At 41.8% G+C, this 15,224-nt stretch overlaps 1 non-coding gene across 1 annotated transcript; it reads right to left on the bottom strand.

Annotated features, from left to right (window-relative positions):
* Positions 1-10,065: 10,065 nt before the first annotated feature.
* LOC133368857 (5S ribosomal RNA) lies at positions 10,066-10,184 on the bottom strand. Its single transcript, XR_009758774.1, has one exon. It is a non-coding gene; the product is annotated as a 5S ribosomal RNA (ribosomal RNA).
* Between the last annotated feature and the right edge of the window lie 5,040 nt (positions 10,185-15,224).

The following is a 15,224-nucleotide window of genomic DNA, read 5'->3' as shown; positions in this document are numbered from 1 at the left end:
GAAAAATGAGAAACTGGGAGAACCTGACAGATCTTTCCATCCCTACTTCCCCATAACTGCCTGAGGAGGGCTTCTGTGTTTACCTTTGGATTTGTTTGAAAATCATCCCCGATACATCCGGACACATCCGTCCCACCCCATGATTTGTCAGGTGGCCCTATGCTGCACCCCAAGCACCTAGATACACCACCTCATCTGTCAGGCACCACCGTCCAGCTCCTAACCTGAGTGGTGGAAGACAGGGAGGCCAATGATAGGCCAAGCGAGAGCCAATGACAGGCAGAGCCATCTGATCCTAGTTCTGTCCCCATCCTCTTCCTTGCTCAGTTCTACAAGGGGCAACAGGGAGGCAGCGGAGGAGGAGGAAGGCGACTGGTAGGGCCACCCCCTGGGCTGGTTGTAAGTAAGATGGCAGAGCAGGCGGGGTCCAGCTGAGGGCAGACAGAGGTTGGTGAGGCAGTGCTCCATTTGCCCTATTGGGCCAGCCTCCACTGCCTGAGTTTCAGCCCCTAAAATCTCATAGTCTGAAGCTCTGAGGACCTGGAAAGATTCATCCCGACCCCAAATATTGCCTGAGCTATATTTAGCTTTGATCTCCGATTGACTAACTCCCTCCTCCTTCAGCGCATGCTTTCGCTTGTGTGTTTATCCCACACCTCATGCCCCGTCGCATTCCGCCAGACAGGGCGTGCGTGCTGAATTTACAGTTTATTTGCACAGCGTTTCATCTTGTTTCTGCATCTCTCACCCAGTGACGAAAGGGCTGGAAGGGAATGAGATTTATATCTGCTCCCTCTACTACCTTGTATAAATAAAAGTGGAGATGTAAAATATTTTCCCTGACAGGAAGTGTGAAAGCTGTAGTGCGCTGTTTAAACATGCCTTTGAGAGAGTTGATTTGTCATGTTAATATGTATGCTTCGGAGGAGAACTCCTTGACAAAAAGAAAACAAAAAAAAGTTAAAAGAGGCTGGTTAAATTATCATTCTTCTTGTACACAGGTTTTATGACTAAACAGAACTGGCTCTCAGAGGGGTTGCTCATGCCCAGGCCTGGCTCTACCAGTAGGCAGACTGAGGCAACAGCCGCAGGAGCCATATGCTAGGTAGTAGCAGAACCCCCAGCTATTACGGAGCCAAGAAGCTGCCTTATATCAATTCAGACCATGGGCCCACCTGCCTCGCTGCTGTCTACACTGAATGGCAGTAGCTCCCCAGGGTGTCAGGCAGGGAACATTCACAGCCATGCCTTAGAGATGCCCTGCTCTGGGGTGCATGCAGTGAAGTCCTCACTGTTCCCACTGAGCCTCTAAGCTGTTACCATCCTCTTGAGCCTGTGCCTGAGTGGTGGCAAACTTATTTGTTGTTGTCCTCGAGACCTGCCCTGCAGCCCCTATGGTAGCTTGCTGATGGGAGGGGCCGTGATAGATGCAAGAGTCATCCAGTAAGGTTCAGGTATTAAGCTTTAGCTGCCAATCCGGAGCGACTTCTTTTCATAGAATGGGAGGGCCATTGTCTTGTCTTTCTTCCCATGCAGGAAAATAGCTTTGGCTGGCCCTGCTTACACCTGCTGCCAAAGGCTGAAAACAGGGTGTGGTATTTAATGGTAGTCCTCCTGAGACCCATAAAAGTTAATAGATATGACTGACTTCCGGGAAGGGTGACTTAGCCTGTGCCTGCTTTTGAGACGGGCTCCTGCCTCAAAAGAAGCTTATTCAGATATATCAGTCAGTTTTTTCTTTTTTTTTTGACTGATTAAACTTCTCCCGGGTAGGGAGAAACGAAGAGATTAACCTCAAAGCCTATTTTTGTTGGGATGACCAGATCTCATTAATTTATGGGACGAGGTCCAGCCGACGAAGGTGGGACGGATTTTCAACAGCAAGCTCTATCTGTTAAAGCGAACGTTCATCTTATCTTCTAAGAGAGAACGCACTAACAGGCAAGCACCCTTCTTTCTATATTTTTCTTTTACTTGACTTAAATTGTTGCTGTTTAAAAGAGATTTGCCAGATTGATCGGTTTTTGACATCTCACTGGGGAGCCATAACTTCTCTCTGCTACGCACTAATTAATAGCTTATCTCTGTTTTTGTTGCAAAAAGCTGTCCTGGATTTGCATTCTAAAGATATACACAGAAGAGGGATTTCTATTCCAGATTTTTATTTTGAAAAATATTATACTGTTTTGAGACTACTCTCTTTTTGGTCTATTTTATTTTGACGAATCTGTTTCTTGACGATTGCCATTAATTGTTTCGTTCCTGGGAACTGCATTTTGTTTACTTAACTATGGAGAGATAAGGCTGTCTGCTCTGTTTATACTGTGATGTCACCAAGTTTGGAGTATTAACCCAATTGTTGCTGAAATAAGAAGTGGTTTTCCTATATTTTTCTTTTAAAATGGCAATTAAGAAAGTGGCTGAGAATCTGGAAATAACTATGTTTCAGAAAATAATGGATGAGATTGAGATAATGAAAATTGAATTGAGTAAAATGAAGCAGGAGATTAAAGATATAAGGGTCCCTGTGAGAGAGGTGACCCTGGAAGGGGTCCCTGTGAGAGAGGAGACCCCGGAGATTGGAACAGGGGTCCCTGTGAGAGAGGTGACCCTGGAGACTGGAACAGGGGTCCCTGTGAGAGAGGAGATCCCGGAGATTGGAACAAACGTGGAACAGGAACAAGATTTGGAGTCTATGGACTTTAGAAATAAAATCTATTGTTTGGAACTCAATGTTATCTCTGAAGAAATTAATGAAGATTCTAGAGATAAAGTTATCAATGGCATGGATAATCTTCTGGACTGGAATGATGTGATGGAGCCCAATATAGAGAAAATCTATGGAATTAACTGCAGCCATGTGACAATGGAAAAACTTTTAAGAGATGACCCAGTGTATTTTGAAAAAAAGAACAGAGATATGATTTTACAGCAGTATTTCAGCAACCTATTTAGAATGGATGGCAAGAAAATATTTGGGATAGAGGTAATTCCCATCAGACTCTTACTATATGACTATGGCTTTGACAGCAAGATTATTATGGAATACTGATAATGGAAGATTGGATATTGAAATTACTGGACTTAACAAGACTACTGAAGATGGAAGACGGAAAATGGAACTAATAGAGATAATAGAACAATGGCTACTGAAATTACTGAACCTAACAGATTCTGATGTGATGGATTAATTGAAATGTTTATTTTGACTATGGTTATGACAATAAGATTATCATAATTAGTAATGAGATGGATTAATCGATATGCTTATCTGGAAAAAAAAAAATTGATAGATATATTTCTTAAAGAATTGAAACCTCTCTTTGACTTTTTGTGGAAAGAATAAAGTAATGTATATGAGATTTGATGATTAAGTAAGATAACTACTGGAGGAAAGTGATTTTATAATATGACTTAAGAGACAGGATTGTTATATATTATAGACTTATAACTGATTTGATCTTTGACAAATGGGAAGTCAATATTTTACTCTTTATTTTTTATTTTTGTTTTTTTTTTTCTTTTTTTCTTTTTGTTTAACTATTTTTGATTTTGTTTTTTGTCTTTGAATGTTTTATGATTTTGTCTTGTATGTTTTATGAAAATCTGAATAAAAATTATTGAAAAAAAAAAAAAAGTTAATAGATATGACTAATTAAGGTCCATCAACTTCATTGGGTCTAATCTGAGTAGGACTTAGTTGAATACAATCCAGGGGATTCAACCTTCAGTTGATCCATTATATTAATTGATTAAGAATATGTTTAATTGACTGAAAAAAGCATTGGTTAATTATTTGGGAAACACATATGTTAATATGTTTGTTAATATGGACTTCTAAAAACTACAGGGGGCAGGTCCAGTCTTAGGCCCCATCTGCACTATACATTCCAAACAGTATCATACCACTTTAAACACTCATGGCTTCCCCCAAACTATTCTAGGAGCTGTAGTTTGTTAAGGGGCTGAGAGTTGTTAGGAGACCTCTAGACCCCCCCCATCCCAGAGTTAAAATTCCCAGATTGGTTTAACAATCAATCCTTCTTCCGAGGGAACTCTGGGAATTCTCTGTGAGGGGAATAGGGGTCTCCTAACAACTTAACAAACTACAGTTCCCAGGATTCTTTGGGGGAAGCCATGACTGCTTAAAGTGGTATGATGCATGCATAGTGCAGTTGGAGCCACAGAATGTTCACACATTCCACATGCTGCTGGGGAAGTGGTAATAATTGACTATTGGAAATCAGTGTATCTCCCCTGAATCAGGTGAATTACAATATTTGGCTAAGTGGTATATTAGCTTGAGTTATTGGAATGATTACTATAATGTTAATGTAAATTTAATAAATAACACAACTGAATATCATTTAAAACAATTAAAATATGCAATTAAAATATAATCAATACAAACACATATAGAGATGGAAAGCTGGCATAACAAACATGATTTCTCACTATCTTGTATATGCGAACATGCCAGCTTCACAAGGAAGTCTTATTGTGAGGACACTTCAAAAGAACAATGCACACAGTCAAGACTAATCACTGGTAATTTTAAATGAAAATGATTATGTAAAGGAGGCTCGAAAACAGCTGAATAATACCATACACTATAGAAAATGTTATAATTATCCCACCTCACAGGTGAAAAAAGATAGGGAGAATAGCAGAGGAGGGATTATTAGAGGGATATGCATAGACAAGTCCACACATGATTTTTTTGTTAGAATCTCAACAAAGGATGCCGCAGTTTCACCTCCTTCCAAAAATTCACAAAAAAGTATCCCCTCCACCCAGTAGTCCCATCATTTTGGGACGTGGTTCCATTTGAAACCATTTATGGACTCATTGGTCATCTATTAGGGATACTACACATTTTTTGAACATATCAGGAAAAAAACATGTGTAGACATGGATAATACATGGATTATTACCATGGATGTTAACTTGTGATATACTAACATCCCACAACAGGAGGACATGGAAGAAACTGAAGAAACACTAAATAAAGGAGAGGCTACAACTGCCCCCCAACATCCTTTTTATGTGATCTGGCTGAGGTGGTACTTACTTCATTGTGTTTTTCATTGTGACCTTCGACTTGCGCTAATTACCCCGATTTTACAGAATATCCCAGCTAGGGATGATGCATTTTATGTTAAATACCTTTTATCTGATCGATTTTCTCAAGTCTCAGCTAAGGTAGCCAGCTTCTGTGCTGTGGCCATCATATGTCGTAGAGCACTGTTAACTCACCAGCTCATATAGACACGAGAATCGGCTTTTAAATAGAGCTTGTTTTAGCATTGTTAATGTTTGTATTTTATTGATATTTGGTTGTCTTGATGATTTGTACTTGTATGCTGGTCTTTGACCGTAATAAATTTATTCATTCATTCATACTTGGGGGGGGGGAATTCATTTTCAGACAGATTTTTTTGGGTAAATATTGGGCACAGCTATCGGTTGTAGAGTTGCACCTTAGCTTGCCAATTTATTCATGAATAAATTTGAACAAAACAACATTAAATTTGAACAAAATCACATATTGGACCTGGCAACCAAGAGGTCCTCTGTATCTTTAAAAGTTGTATAGGGGGAAGAAAGAATTCCACCTTGTGGTTTTTCCCATTACAGACTTGCAAGAACACTTGCACTTGGCTGACTTTCTTTTCTCCTAAAGATACAGGATCAGTCTCAGGCCAAGAACCTGACAACCCTACATCGAGTCCAACCCCCTGCTCAATGCAGGAATCTTGCTCAACGCAGAAGTGATAGCATTTGCTCTATGTAGCTGGAATATATTGCCGATTCTGTCAAATTCAATCCGAATGTGGTATTTGAAATGAAGACTGTTCTCGTAAAATAATGGACATGTTTATTTTACAACTAGCTTGGAGGTATTCATTGGGATTTCTATAGCATTGGGACTGATACAAAGACATAGCTATGGAACCTCTACTTCACGATAGGAGGCAGATAACATCGAGACAATGGTGTCTAAACCAAGCAGAGGATCAAATGTAAGCAGGGAAGGGAGAGGAGAAATGCTATAGGAGAAAGAGGAGGAGAAAGCGGTCTCTTGACCACACAACAAAATGCTAATCCTGCCGGAAGTGCCAGGTTTTACACACTGTTGTACTAAAGCAATCTGTAAGAGATAATACTTTAAAACAAGCACACACACACCCCATTTCTGTGTGAAAAAGCCAGTTGTGTGGAGCTTGAAGGCATACAGCTGTGGACAGCTGTAGGGCTGGTACTGAAACAGAATCTGGCAGGCAGATGGGAGGAGGCCCAAGAAGGGTTGTTCTGTCAAGAAAAAGTACAGTTTTGCTTCTGTATTCACCGGAACACAGCCATCTTCTTCAAACACTTGACGTAACAAAAGAAAGCTTAAATCTAATTTAGGCGGAGAACCATGGTCGTTTCATTCTGTCCTTTTAACTCTGAGTTTTTGGAACAGGGAAAGAATTTCTCTTGATGGGCTCTTAACCCTGGCTAGCTTCCAGAATATTCCAACAATTCTCTTGATTTATTAGATGTACAATGCGAACTACATCTCCAGAGGGGTGCTAAGGGGAAGTGCTTACTCAAACTGCTTTCACAGAACTGGAGTCTTCTCTTCCTTTTTTTTTTTTTTAAATGTGGTAATTTATTTATTACATTGCTAAGGCTCAGAGCAGTCTACAAGATGGATAGATATAGGGAGAGGTAGGTATTTTAAGGTATGAATATGGCTCCAAAATATAAGGTTGTATGTATCCAATGAAGTCATCCCCTTTGCACAAGGACTTCTGCTTATGCAATGAAACTTCTGCTCCCTCCTGCATGTCCCCCACAAATCTGTTTTGAAGTTTCCCCCAACCCTCCAGAGGGGCTGCTCAGGTGTGTGGGGGAATGGAGAGGGAGGGGATGTTCTGTTACACAAGTGGAAGCCCTTGAATGGACTTTGTTGGCTACAGCCAATAGCACACAAATATTCACCTGGTAACATTTTTAATTCTCTGGAGCAGCGTTTGAGGATTAGCCTGCTTGTGGAATGGGATGCAAGATGTCTTTCAGTCTCATGGTGAACTCTGATTGGTACCTGCCATCTTTGCCATTTCTGACATGCTAAATGGTGGGTTTTGTCTACTGGCTGACAGAACAAAGAGGAACAGAAAACATTGATGCTGTAGGCTGTATTGTAATGATGAACCATTTCTTCCCCTTTCTGCTCTTTGAACTTTGTCTCCAGAAGATGTGTAAGGAGGAAAATTGAACCTGGCAAGAAACAACTCTAAACACAAAAGGGGGGGAGGGGAAACGTAGCAGCCATATAAGCTAACCTGGACTGCAACCTTTAATAAAAATGTAAGGCTATCAGTCAACTGCACCTTTATAGCTGCAGATTAAAAACTGGCTCCAGATTAATCAGTCGGGCTGATAACAAGCATCCACTTTGAGACCCTTATGGGGGCTACCACCATGCAGGCTGCACAGAAATCCTGGCTGTTTTCTCCCTCCACTGGATTTATTTGCTTTTTAGGGTAAAATTACCATGATTTTCTTTCTAACAGTAGAATAGAAGTGCATAATGCTAATCTGACATTAATGCCTGTACATCTTCTGTGTTTGGATGATCTTCTGTATCTGGGGAGGACCATAGCTCAGTGGTAGAGCATCTGTTTTGTATGCAGAAGGTCCTTCGTTCAGTCCCTGGCATCTCCAGGTAGGGCTGGAAATGGGTCCTGTTGGAAGTTCTAGAACCACAGAATCATAGAATCATAGAATAGTAGAGTTGGAAGGGGCCTATGAGGCCATCAAGCCCAACCCCTGCTCAATGCAGGAATCCTAATCAAAGTATTTCCGACAGATGGCTGTCCAGCTGCCTCTTGAATGCCTCCAGTGTCGGAGAACCCACTACCTTTCTAGGTCATTGGTTCCATTGTCGTATGGCTCTAACAGTTAGGAAGTTTTTCCTGATGTCCAGTTGAATCTGTCTTTCTGCAACTTGAGCCCATTATTCTGTGTCCTGCACTCTGGGACAAGCGTTGCTGCCAATCAATGAGACCCGTACTTGGCTATATGGGCCACTGGTCTGACTTCTTATGTTCCAGTGGTGTCTTTCATGTATTCTCCCAGCTGCACGGAAACAGTTCACGAGTAGTTACTACATGTCTGGGAGAACATTTAAATTGCTCAACTGCATAGGCAGATTGCATGGGTATTTTCCAGTGTGGGGAAGAAGGTGTGGTTGAGTCATTTAAGCATTCTCCTAGCTGTGTAGAAGCTGTTGATGAACTAAGTGGCTTCCATGGTAGGCGGACAATGTTTAAACAGAGGTGGGAGACCACTGGCCTTTCGGATGTTGTTGGACTCTAGCTAACTTCACCAGCATGGCAAGTGGTCAGGGATGATGGGAACTGTAGTTCAGGAGCTTCTGGAGGATCAAATCTGTGACCTAAATGGTGCTGATAGTGGGGAATATTCCAGTATTCCCACCTTCGATGAAACAGCAGTGACTGGTAACTTTTTTAAAAAAAAGTTTATCTACATATGTCTTTTCTCCATTTTCACTGACTTTTTGCAATATTTACTAAATTATACATTTAATTGGCTGATTAGTTAGTTAAAAGTGGATTAATCGCTGCACCTTAAAGGCTGCAGGGGTGAGATTGTGCTGGGACCATCAAGGGGCACGTTTTTCCACCTGCCTTGCCCCCTCACCCCTGCTTTTAATGACATTTTTATAGGGACTATCCTTTACCAGGAAGATGAATGCTTTGGGGTTTTAGCTCTTGTTGCTTTTTAGAAATGCTAGGATTTGTTCGCTTGATTTTTTTGTAAATTGTATTGTTTTTATTTGTATTTTGTATTTGTTTTTTTCCACTTGTGTGTAAGCTGCCTTGGGGGCCTTTTTGGCCAAAAGGCGGCCTAGAAATAACATAACTTAACATAACACCTTCCACACTAGACATTTGGTATAGAATTGCCATGCCTTGTTCACTCACATTTTCTGGAGGTCCACACAATGCCCTCCAGTGTTTTCCTAGAGCTCCACTAGCCTTTTTTTCCTTTCAATCAGACTTTTTTTTAGAAGGGCGGAGAACTAGTGCAAAGCAGGACAGATGCCCTTATACTGTCTTTTTAATGTCACATAGTTTTGATGTGGACAGAGCGACATATCATACAAGTGAAATAATATAATAATTTCATTTGTTGGCTAACACTTCTATGGTGAGATGTATTGTATTTCTAGAATTTAAATTTTCTAAGTTTTTTCCTGTATGTGTAACCATATGTACATTTTATGCAAATTGGTATGATATATATCTTTTGGGGGGGGCAATGCCCAACTGGCCATAGGTGGCATGGCTAGAACTCTAAATAGATGACTCAGGGTTCTGAACAAGACAGAAGCCAATCAGAAAGCAGTTGATGGAGGAAACAATCACAAAAACAGACAGACAAGAAAGAGGTAGGGAAGGAACCTAGTCTGGTCATGATTAGAGGCAGCACAGAAAAGGTTGAAGTCTGGGGATTAATTTATTTGTCCTGTGTGCTCAAACACCTAACACTTTCATCTTCCTGCAGAGCATGCTGGAAGCCTGGCTTAGGGCATGTTTAACATTTTGTTTGCTAGTAAAACAAAGTAATTTGGCCTCTGTTAACACATTGTTTTAAGTGGAACCTCAAGGGGATTCTTTAAATCAGCCCATAAAAGCATTGTGTCACTTTAATTTCAGTCTCTCTCTGAAAGAAGCTTGTTTTTAAAAATGTACTTTTTATTGGTAGCCTGGTTTTTGAAAACAAAGATCAATAGAGCAAAGTTAAATATGATCCCACCCTCCAGGGCCTGAGGATGCAATCCAGAAGCATTCCAATCAATGAATTGTATGGGAAAAGTGGGGGGGGGGAGAGAGAACTTTTTTCTTCCCTTTTCTCATAATTTGTTGTTGTTGTTATATGCCTTCAAGTTGATTACGACTTATGGAGACTCTATGAACCTTTTTTGGGATATATTCATAGGGTTTTCATGATAAGAGGTATTCCAAGGTGGTTTACCATTGCCTTCCTCTAAGCCTACGGCACCCGGTATTCCCAGGCGGTCTCCCATCCAAGTACTAACCAGGCCTGACCCTGCTTAGCTTCCAAGATCAGACGAGATCAGGCGTGTTCAGGGTAGTATGGCCGTATATTAGAACCTTATTACGTTTCTTCTGCTTGAAGGCTTGCCTGGTCGAAGTCTCCTTAGAAGAGGAGCAGGGAGCCTTTGGCTGTCCTCATGTTGCTGAACTATGGCTCCCGTCAGCCCTAGCAAGCATGGCCAATAGGCTGGGATAATGGGATCTGTAGTTTAGCAACATCTGGAAGGCCAAAGGTTCTCCACACCACCTGGCTTATTAGACAAGAAAGAAGCCTAAGAGGGGAGAGCTGGGCTTTGTAGTTTCCAACAATGGTGAACACCTGGACAGCAGACTGAACAGGCAAACAGGCCAGCTGCTCATTGATGAGGTGCACTATATTTCTATTTAAAATTACAATAATTTCTAAACCTGCATCTATACATATAAATTAATATAAGCTAATGCAAATCTGACCCTCTTTTGCCTCCCACCCTTTTTTATGCATTTCCTCTTTTTTTGCCTTATACTAAGTCAGACCATTGGTCTACCTAGCTCAGTATTGTCTACACTGACTGGCAGCAACTCTCCAGGTTTCAGACAGGGAGTCTCTCCCATAGCTTAGAAAAGTTACTTTTTTGAACTATGACTCCCATCAGCCCCAGCCAGCATGGTCACTGGATTGGGCTGATGGGAGTTGTAGTTCAAAAAAGTAACTCTCCCAAGCTCTGGTCTCTCCCAACCCTACCTGGAGATGCCGGGGATTGAACCTGGGACCTTCTGCATACAAGGCAGATGCTCTACTACCAAGCTACGGCCCTTCCCTTATAAAAGTGTGAGCTGGTTTTGTACCACTACAGCATTCTCAATACCGCCTTAGCTTGGAACAAAGGAACACAGGAAGCTGCCTTATACTGAATCAGATCCTTGGTCCATCCAGTTCAGTATTGTCTACACCAGCGTTTCCCACCTAGTGAGCCACCACATGTTGTTGGACCACAATTCCCATCTTTCCTGACCATTGGCAATGCTGGCTGAGGCTGATGGGAGTTGTCGTCCAACAACATCTGGTGGCCCACTAGTTGGGAAAGGCTGATCTACACTGATTGGTAGGGTTTCAGGCAGAAGTATCTCCCAGCCCTACCTGGAGATGCAGGAGATTGCACCTGGGACCTTCTGCGTGCAAGGCAGGTGCTCTACCACTGAGCTATGCCCCTTCACCATTTGGTGATGCATAACTACTAGCAAGGAGGATTTTACATGATGCACAGCATAAATCCAGCAAGGAAGCAAGAAACCTTTCCACACTAGTGTTCTACCTTCCCTTACCTAGGGGCTGCACGCACATCATACATTTAAAGTACTCCCTAAGAGTCCTAGGGATTGTAGTTTACCCCTCACAGAGCTTTTGTTCTCTGCAACAATGTATAGTTCCCCAGAATCTTTTTGTGTGCATGTGGAGGGCATGTATGGTGTGTATGCAGCCCTAAAGTCACAGCACAGGTGAGTAACAGAACTTGGGCATGTTATCTTATATTTCCACCACTAGCCATGACCAAGATCCAGAAAAGCACTTAAGAAAGTGTGTTACTCTGATCATGTGTGTTTATTTTCATTAACTTTTATGGGACTACACGTATGTCTGAGTAGTTTTGGGCTTAAGAGGGATTTGTTCTACTTGCATCTGATATTTTCCTGCTTTGAAACCCATCTCTTAGAAAAATAGCACAGATAAAAACAGAGGATTCAGTTCTCAACCTAGAGCACAAAGTAAGAAAAATAGAAACAAATCAGGAACAATAGCCAGTTCTTTCAACCCAGAAATACATGGCGTTCAATCTCTCACCTCTGCAGTTCATGGGCTTGTGCATGTCTCCTCTTCCTTCCTTCCTCATGAAGTTTCCTTCCCCTCTCTTGCCTTTCCCAATCCCCCCTCTCTCCACCAATAAATGGCAGCCACTTGCTCTGCTCTTCTGTGACATTATGGCTGCTCAGACAATCACTGCTAGAGGTTTTGTCACCACCTTTAGGTACATTACAATTTAAAATAATGATACTCAGCAGTCAAAGGATTCCCCCTATCCTGGTTTGGAATGGGCTTGGCCAAGACTATATGTTTTCAATGTAAATTAGAGCAAAACAGGTCTTCTTTTGAAATCAAGCCTATTCTCAAGTTCAGGACTCAACTATGTAAGACACTAGCCACAGAGGTGGTACTGTCTGAACACTAAAATTTACTAATAGGCAAAAAAAAATGCATTTTAAGAACCTATAGCCAACAGACATTTCTATCAAACTTTAAAAAGCAGGGAAATTGGGCAGCTATAATGAATGCACCAGGGGAACAGGAGACCTGACCTCCTCTCTGAGATATTGTACTGCCCTACAAATTTGTAAAAATGAAAACAATTTGGGTTGGTCTTTCACAGTCCAATCCACTTCCTGTGTAGTTTGGAAGAATTTGGTAACATGTGCCTCTGAGCATATGGTGAGTGGTGAGGGTGAGGGGCAAGGAGGGGGAGGCGGGAGGGGAAGGGGGAGGGAAAGAAGGGTAAGGATAGAGATGAAGGTGGAGGGGACAGGGATAAGGAGGAAGAAGGAAGGATTAAGGGGAGGAAGGGGATGATATTGGGTGGGCGGGCACTGGCCAGAGGGAAAGCACCTTTCCTTTCCAAAAGGAAAACATTGTTAACAGTATTATTATCTTCCAGGGTTTCCCTCACCTTTTTATTCTGTAGCAGACATATGTAGTCTCCTACCCAAATGTAATCCAAAACTGACCCTGATTAGCCAAGCCACACAGTTTTAAGTCTGGTGTTTAGAACACTGACAGTTGTTACTTACCAAGCATGCCCTGCACTATCATAAACTCCAATGTTAAAATTCTTAAATTAATTAAATATCAACCATGCATATTTTTAACTTTTAAACTACAGAAGATGAAGGTCAGGGTATGGGACAAGGTCAGTAATAGGATTATAGGTACTCTGCGAACATGGCTGATTTTTAATTAATTTCAACAAATTAGGAGACCACTGACAGAAAAAAGTCCAACAGGGATCTGGGTATTTTTACTCTTGTTTTAGACTTTAAACTCTGGATTTTCACTGAGAATTTTATGTATCACCATAAAAACTAAGGAGGTTGTTAAGCAAGCGTTTCTGAGGCCAGGACTATAGGTTTTGTAAGATTTTGTTTTGAAATGAGTTTATGAGAAGCAGCAGAATGGCATGGGGTTGTTTTCAATTTAACATGGTGGAATGCAAAATATCCATGCTGGCTATAGTATACAGCCACTCTCATGGCTGATTAATTAGATTTTAAGCCACCACCCCTGTCCTCAGTATGACTATCATCACTAGTGTTTTGATCTGGTGTAGGGTTTCAGAAACATACCCTAGATAGCCCTCTCCTCCCAAACAAAAGTGTATGCCTTGTCATTATGCACCTTTACGAAGTTTCTTAGTATTAGAGGGAGGGAGAGTGACAATATACACCACAACATGCAACGTTTCCAGCACCCATAAATATTTGCCACCCTGTGTTTACAGGCGAGGGAAAATGATTTCACATCTCTGCATCACACACTTTGCTTCCCCATCCAGTAAATGAGCCATACAGAAGATAATAACTTATCATTGCTAATGGTGCTACATGACACTGGGTCACAGCCAACATCTATTAACATTACATGATAGTTTATGTTTTGATTTATGGCTTCCTATAAACTGAAACTGAAACATTTCACGCTGCAGGAACGAAGCTACACACCCAAATGTTGGGCTGCAACTCAGTTTTGGATGCCTTCTGCAATGCATGCAAACAATGCTGACCCTCAAATGTTCTTTCAGACATGTTCATTGAATTTGCCTTATGACCTCTTCTCTGAGCTTTTCTCTAGCTTGAGAGCTAACGGAACTTGCTTATTTATTAAATTAATTGTATTTGTATCTCACACTTTCTCCAAGGAGTCCAGGGTGGCATTTAAGGTGTCCCACGATTTATCCTGATAACCCTGAGAGATAGGTTAGGCTGAGAGAGCAACTGGCCCAAGATCACCCAGTGGGGCCACAAGGGGATATGAATCCTGGTCCTCCATCTGCCCTGCCAGTGGGCCACTAAACCACTCTAGCCCTCCCATCAACTTTGATAACTTTTGATGGCTGGTAACTATTTCAGATCACTAGGATGTGAATCACATCATCCCTCTCTGTAGGTATTTGTGTTAGTGAGAAACAGCTATGTAGTTGGTGTTTGGCCAAAGAAAGATTTTGTTGGGGATGGGTGGAATGGGTGGCCCTAACATGAGGCAGAGTGAGGTGGCTGCCTCAGGTGGCAGATCTGGGAGGTGGGCAGTAGCAGTGAGGCATTGGAAAACAGAGCTGTATGTGCCATGTGGCTTGCCCCGGAGCTCCTAAGCTTGCCTGCTGTCCTCAGGTGAGGAAGAGGATTTTGTCCCATCACCAGCTAGCTTTGATACATGGAATGGGGAAAGGGTGCCATCTTTGCCTTGGGCAGCAAAATGTCGTAGGCCTACTCTTCTTAGTGAAGAAACAGCCGGGTTATTGTGGCCCAGTGTTACTTTTGAGGGATTGACGTTGTGTTCAAGATTAGCACTGTTAATCTGAATTTCTGCCTGCTCTCCCACTTAACATGTATGTATATATATATATTTAAATAAACTGATATTACGGGGGGAGAACACTGTAAGTGTCCAGGATTCTCTCCTTACAAGGCAGATGTGGATGACTGTTGGCCCTCCAGACATTGCTGAACTACAACTCCCATCAGCCTCAGCAAACATGACGAATACCCAGGGTTGATGGGAGTTGTAATCCAGCCACATGTGAAGGGCCAACGTTTCCCCACACCTGCCTTATAAGGAAATTGACTCTATACTTTCTTTAATAACAACTCTTAGATGCTGTCTTTCTGGCAGAGCCACCTACGAGGTTTAGATTTTAACATAATGGCTTATGATCTAAGAAACATGATACAAAAGGAAAGAGGCATGGGAAGGAAAGAGGAAAATAAGCACATTCAGCTGAATTCACTTTCATTTGGTTACACGATGACTAGGTGGATTGGCTGTTGATGGAGGCAGGTCTGGGAAGG

This window comes from Rhineura floridana, chromosome 12, assembly GCF_030035675.1.
Source record: "Rhineura floridana isolate rRhiFlo1 chromosome 12, rRhiFlo1.hap2, whole genome shotgun sequence".
Taxonomy (NCBI): Eukaryota; Metazoa; Chordata; class Lepidosauria; order Squamata; family Rhineuridae; genus Rhineura; species Rhineura floridana.
The sequence above is the reverse complement of the archived record's forward strand: the minus strand, read 5'-3'. Positions and strand labels throughout refer to the sequence as shown.